We start from the raw sequence: 6000 nt of genomic DNA on the forward strand, positions 1-6000 counted from the left end.
CTTCTCTGGAATTGTTCAAAGCGTAATAAGAGTGACAGCCAGGTAAATAGCTAATTGTAATACTGTTCAATGAAAATATGGTGAAGTTATAGGACAGTCTCATGGAGTGATAAAGGCAAAGCCTCTGAACTCAGTCTAACTGCATTCAAATTCCAGTTGTATGATTCAACCTTGCAGTGAGATCTTGGGAAAACTATTTAAACTTTCTATGCCTCAGTTCACTCATCTGTAAAATGGGACTAATAAAATGTATATTATGAGGAGGAGCTAAGTCTTGTTTTTCAAGCTATCCCAAATGCCTGGCACATAGTAAGTTCCCAATACATCAGTCAAGTCAATGAATGATCAAATGAATGAACAAGTCATTAATTCTGCAGGGCATTATGGAAGGTGTCCCAGGGCAGCATTTGAACCTGATTTTGTAGAAAGAAAAGGATTTCACCAAGTGGAGAAAGGAGAAAAAACAATTTTGGGGAAAGATATCTGTCATGAGAGGGGAAACTGAGAATCTTATCCAGTGTGCCTAGAGTCCTGGGTACAGAGGGCAATGTTACTCGTTTGGGAAACATGGTGGCCCCAGAAAAACTTTCTCAGAAATTTTGCTTTAGATCTGAGAAATAAGCTTTGAGTCAGTGGCTCCAAAATCTTAGTCCTTTTCTTAAAATTTCCCTGCCCACCTCCCAGAAGGACAGAACACCAAAGTAAACAAAGGAACCACATAATAGAATCAGCAATTAAGGACTGTATTTTGTTTTTGATTTCAAAGACTTTTAGGAAAGGGAGAAAATTCTATATTTATGTGGTCAATTAATTCTACTTCTGTGGTTTCGCCATCTCAAATATACCCTGGGAGCTGCTAAAATTCGGATTCACAGTCTCTCCACCACACTTCCTGATTCAGGGTGTCTGGGTATGGTGACCAAGAATCTACATTTCAACGTGTATCTCAGCTGATTCATTTGCAAACTGAATTTTGGGTACCATACATTTACATGCAAGGATCTCAAACTGGTGCCCAAGAGTTGGATACATGTTTGATTATTTCTGGTATCTTGGCCTTTGCGCCTGCTGTTTCCTCTCACCAGAACGCTTCTCCCCAACTCCTCTATCCCTATACACACTATTTTTGCCTCACTATTTCTTCTTCCAGTGTTAGCTTATTCATTATTTTTTATTCAAAATTTATTCCGCAAATACGACCTACTATGACCCAGATAGATGTCCTTAATCTTCCTTCTCTAGGTTAGGTACCACTCTAGTGTCCTTTCATGGCACCCTGTACTTTCCACTCTCATAACACCTACAACAGTGTGTTATAATGACCTGTTTATTTATCTCCCTTAGTATAAAATGTGTTCTATGAAGGCAGGGACTATATCTTATTTTTGTTGTCTCCCTACCTTGCACATTGCCTCCCAGATCACTGATTCTCTACAAGTGATTGTTGAAGAATGAATGCATGCATAACTGTGTCAGTCAGTAATTGCTATAAAAATCCTAATGTCATATGACAATAAGCATTTGTTTCACTTACGCATCTGCAAGTTATCTGGAGGTTGACTGATCTAGACAGAGCTTAACTGGGCTTGGTTCCAAAGTGTAGGTTGGGTCTGCTGCCTGTCTCTCATTCTTCTTGGACAAGCAGGCTAGCTGGAGTACATTCTCATGGCAGAAGGCAGGAGCACAAGAGGGCAAGCAGAAACATACAGTGCCTCTGAAAGTATAATTTCAAAACTGGTACACTGTCACTTCTACCCATACTCTGTTGGCCAAAACAAGTCAATGACAAAGGGTGTGAATAAAGAAAGATGAAGGTTTAGGGCCAATAACTCAATCAATCATATAAAAATTAATTAATAAATGGAGTCGTGAGTGAAGAGATTTGAAGGGAAGGACATATACCTTTCTCCTGATTCACTTGCTTCCGTGTGCTAGGCTACCCAGGACTCTGGAGAAATGTAGTAATGATAAGGAGCCACCCTAGGAAGATCCAGGTTACTTCCATTTGGGGCTTCACCAGAGCCCATTAATTTCACATATTGAAGTAAAAAAAGCTGAGTTGTTTTGTTTTGGTGAGGAAGATTGGGCCTGAGTGACATCTGTTGCCAATCTTCTTTTGTTTTATATGTGGGACACTGCATGGCTTCATGAGCACTGCTCAGGTCGGTGCCCAGGATCCAAACCTGCGAACGCTGGGCCACCCAAGTGGAGCACGTGAACTTAACCGCTACACCACCAGGCTGGCCCCAAAAGCTGAGTTTTTAAAGTTCTCCAATAATGGCACCCAAGTGTTTCTGCTGCTCAAAACTTGAGAATCTCCACAGATGTGCTGAAAGTGAAAATACAAGTCCTGGACACATCCTGCTCTTTTCTCTTCTACCTTGTTGTGCTCAGCCATTCTGAGGCACACTGGATGAAGGAGAGAGGTTTGGAGGCAAGCCCGAGGGGCAGAGCCTGGACTAAGGTCTCAGCAGAGGAAGTAGTCAGGAAGATGGATGGGAGGGTCTGTCGAGGTTCTATTTCTTGGACTTGTGTGTTTCTGTAAATCATTACTATTTGTTTAAAGCAGTCACATCAATATTTCCTTTTACTTTCTTAAGATTTATTTTTTCCTATGTCTACAGATATAAAAATTGAGCTTAATCTATTCACGGTGTGGATTCAAGTTCCCTTCGATGAAATTTCCCCCCTTCTCCCAAAATTCTGGAGATATGAAAATTTCTTCTTCCTCTTGAGACCCTAAATTTCTTCCACCTTCAGTACGTCTTAGAATTCCTATAGATGAAAGCAGGCAGAGACCCCAAATGTGACCATTTTCTCTTTGAAAAGATAAACTACAAAGTTTTGACTGGTTTTTTTAAAGTTCAAGATAAAGAAGATAGTCACTAATTCCATCACCTCAAGAGGGATAAGATGATAGCAGACAGTTAAATTGCTCACGCTTGGAATCTTGTAGGAAGCTCTCTGATCCATATTTATTATCACTTAGAGAAAGGCCTCCTAACAAATCCTCAATTTTTTCTCTTTGAATAGCAATGTGGAAGTCCCTGGCTTAGGACATTGGGGATTGCAAAGTGCTACCCAATTCTTATTCACGGATAAGTCTCAATGCTTAAACACATTAAGGTCCATCCACAGGATGAAATCTTTGGCAGCCTTTAAAAATCAAGTTTACTTAAAATAATAAGGGAAAAAGAAAATATTCTTAATTTGAAAAATTGGGATGCAAAACCATATGTGGTGATCCTTATTTTGTTAAATATTAATAATCACATGGGTACACACATACACACACACACACACACAGAAAGAAAAAAGACAGAAAGGAAATACCCCTAAATGTTGATGACATTTCTCTCTCAGTGGAGAGATTACGTGTACATTTATTATTTATGCCTTTTTATTATTCATACCTTTTATATGTTTCCTAATACTTTATAATCTCATATTACTTTTCTAATCATAAAATAGTAACAGTTTACATCTACATGACCAGCTTTTTATCTTATTTTGATTAAATTAACTTTATCAAATTATTTAACAAATATTTGATTATCTCTTTGAAGAGCCTTTCTAAAGGCAATAGAAAGAGAGCACTCTAGGTCATTATCATGTGTAACAAGACAAAAGAAATCACGAGCAACATTATATAGATTATAGGGATGTATGTAACCTTAAGTATACTTTATGTGTGAATATAAAAAATTCATACAAATAATCCCGTAGAGATGATGTTTCATTTTTTAAAAGGATTCAGCCTAGGTTTCCTTTTATTTAAAATTTAGCAGTCGATTTTTCTTGAACGCTAAACAGTTTGTGAGTCATTGTGCTAATTATCGCTTTTAACGCTCAGAAAAATTCTCTGAAACACACGTTCTATTAGCCCCATTTTACAGAGGAGAAAATTTAGGCTTGAAAAGATCCAACAGCTAGGAATTGGTGGAGTCAGGACTTGAACTCATGTCTCTTAGAATCCAAAGCCAATACAACTCAGAGTGCCATCCCCCAACATGTTGGTGAGGATGTCATAATTTAAGTTAAAACAGTGTAGTATTCAACAAACTGAAGGATGACGTAGTTTAGCTGGGAAAGGAGTCTTGGAAAAGAAGAAACGCGTTCTCTTTGTTAATTGTTCTGCTTTGTTATCGCAGTTCAAGAAACAGAACCACGCTGCCCTGGAGATACAGCCAGCATGTAGAGAGGGGCAGCCCCCATCACGAGACTGTGAAGTTCCCAGGTTTTCTATAGTCTTCACAGCTCTCCTCCAAGTCGGTTTTCAATGTCTCTAGGAAAACTCTTTTATTTTTAAAGAATTGTTTTTATTTTTTTCTTTTTCTCCCCAAAGCCCCCCGGTACATAGTTGTGTATTTTTAGTTGTGGGTCCTTCTAGTTGTGGCATGTGGGATGCTGCCTCAGCGTGGCTTGATGAGCAGTGCTAGGTCAGTGCCCAGGATCCGAACGGGCAAAACCCTGGGCCTCTGCAGCAGAGCACGCGAACTTAACCACTTTGCCACGGGGCACGGCCCATAGGAAAACTCTTGATCAAGTCTTAGTGATGACCCTTAAAATTCTAGTTTCAATTCTACTTTCAAACTGGAGGAGATCAGGCAGGGAAGCACCAGTTTACGGCATCTAGGAGGAACCAAGCAAGCCAAGCCATTGCTGCAGGACGCTGGCAAGTCCCTGACTTTAGCTGAGAACCGTGTCCCTGCCTGAGCCACCTCAGTTCAAAGAGGGGTAATTTCAGGAATCACTGACAATTCCCATTGTGAGAAAGCAAGTTTGGTGACCATGTTTCAGGAGATAGGAATTTATATCTATTTTGGAGTGACAACTGATGTAAGGAAGTATTATATTTTAGCATAACACTCTAAGGTCGGGTCTTTCTGATATTCAGCTAGCCTGGGCACTAAAATCCATCCAAATTACCTGGACACTCATTTCTCTGTACTCCTACCAAGGCTGATGGATATTTGTAACCCCTCCTAGTCCCTATGGCCGGACTTGCAGTGCTGCAGATTTTCATAGGAAAAGCAGAAAGTCAGGTCAATATTTCAGATGTTTCCAATGATCCAGACATCTGATGTGATGGCAAGTCCTATCCAGATGGTTACTGAATATTTAATCTTTTGCTTGGATGCTGGCTGCCATCTGTACACCAAGGCTTAGAACGTAACAGGGTGTCAGTCAATACCACGTCGTCTGTTAATTAGAGATTTACTTGAGTACATTTTGTCCTCTGGGTGCCTGCTGTTTCAGTAATCTTCCAGCCAGACACGTTTACCTGAATATTCATGGTCACTTAGAAGGCACTCGGTGCTCACACACTGACTAATCGTTTAATTCCTCCCACCTACCCTTCAGCCTCTGAGCTTGCTGTCTAGTCACTAGGCTTTTATTATTTCCCTTTTCAAATTCTAAAGATCTCTGGAGGGAATGCAACAAAAATGGCTTGGTGGTTGCCTGAATTTATATGTTATCTGTCTGAGGAATTTCTCTCTGCTGGTGAATAAGGCCACCTGTCTCCCCTTTGCTTGTCTACGGTATGGTAGTCTCCTGTTCCCTGCTCTTGGTCATCCGTCCTCCACTGGGGCAGCCAGAAGATTGTTTTAAAATCCACTTGTGAACAAGCCTAAAATCTTTACCATGGCTTAGAAGCTATCTAAGATCATACTATCGTTGATCTCCTTTTAACTTTTGTCACACTTGCTTTCTTTTCTTCTTCTTTTACTTCTAAAGTAACATTTCCTCTCTGGCATCTAAGCCTTCACACATTCCTGCATCCCGCTTTCCTCCCTCTCTGACTTGTTAAACCCCACTCATCTCTGAGATGAAACCTCCTTTGCCCAGAGAAGATGTCCTGAAAGCCCCAAACCAGGTGAATGTGTCTTATTTATACTCCCATGTGACTCACCTCATTTGTAACTATCTTGGCGGTCTTCCCCTAGATTGTATTATCCCAAGAGTCAGCAACTGTGTGTTTTTAAGTGCTTATCTCAG

The sequence above is a fragment of the Equus quagga genome, chromosome 7 (genome assembly GCF_021613505.1).
Source record: "Equus quagga isolate Etosha38 chromosome 7, UCLA_HA_Equagga_1.0, whole genome shotgun sequence".
In the NCBI taxonomy this organism is placed as follows: domain Eukaryota; kingdom Metazoa; phylum Chordata; class Mammalia; order Perissodactyla; family Equidae; genus Equus; species Equus quagga.